Source organism: Cynoglossus semilaevis, chromosome Z (assembly GCF_000523025.1).
Source record: "Cynoglossus semilaevis isolate Cse_v1.0 chromosome Z, Cse_v1.0, whole genome shotgun sequence".
Classification (NCBI taxonomy): Eukaryota; Metazoa; Chordata; class Actinopteri; order Pleuronectiformes; family Cynoglossidae; genus Cynoglossus; species Cynoglossus semilaevis.
In genome coordinates, this window is record NC_024328.1 from 14037038 (window position 1) to 14037858 (window position 821).

The following is an 821-nucleotide window of genomic DNA, read 5'->3' on the forward strand; positions in this document are numbered from 1 at the left end:
TGATGTGTGGCTTGGCTGCAGCTGCTCGGCCATGGAAACCCATTCCATGAAGCTCTCTGCGTACTGTACTTGGGCTAATCTGAAGGTCACATGAAGTTTGTAGCTCTGTAGCAATTGACTGTGCAGAAAGTCGGCGACCTCTTTGCACTTTATACCCCTGTGGCCAGGCCAAGGGATTAGGACACCTGATTCTGATCATTTGAATGGGTGAGCGAATACTTTTGGTAATATAGTGTATCATGTTGTTTGGTTGAGAGGGAAAGACTGCGGCCTAGTGGTTAAAGGCATGTACTCCTCGGGTGTGATGGGAAAAAGGTCCACTGCCCCTTTACATTTTTCTGTAATAATAATATAATAATACTATCAAAACAAATAGAGAACAGTAGACATTAATATGTCCGATTGTCATGACGTGGACTTGCCAACAGGAACGCTGTTGCAGTTGACGACACTTTAATGTAAAAATGTGACAAAATACCTGACTGTCTGGCTGTTCGAGGTCGAAACATTCACCCATTGGTTTTCAAAGGTCATTAAAGGTCACAGATCAATACCACACCCCATCATCACTTGCAGCCCCCGACCTCTAGTGGCGTGCGCTCCCCGAGCGCCAGCTGTTCGTCACATAAATGTGTAACACTACAAATGACTAAAGTGGAGAAAAAGATAACTTCTTTTCTGCTACTAATGCTCATTAGAGGTAAGTATTAGCTACAAGCTCGTCTTTAATCTGGTGGGATGATAACAGTTTGCAACTTTTTTCAACTGCCCTGATGCATTGCAAGTATATAATAAAAAAGTAGTCCAAGTATTAAATCCAG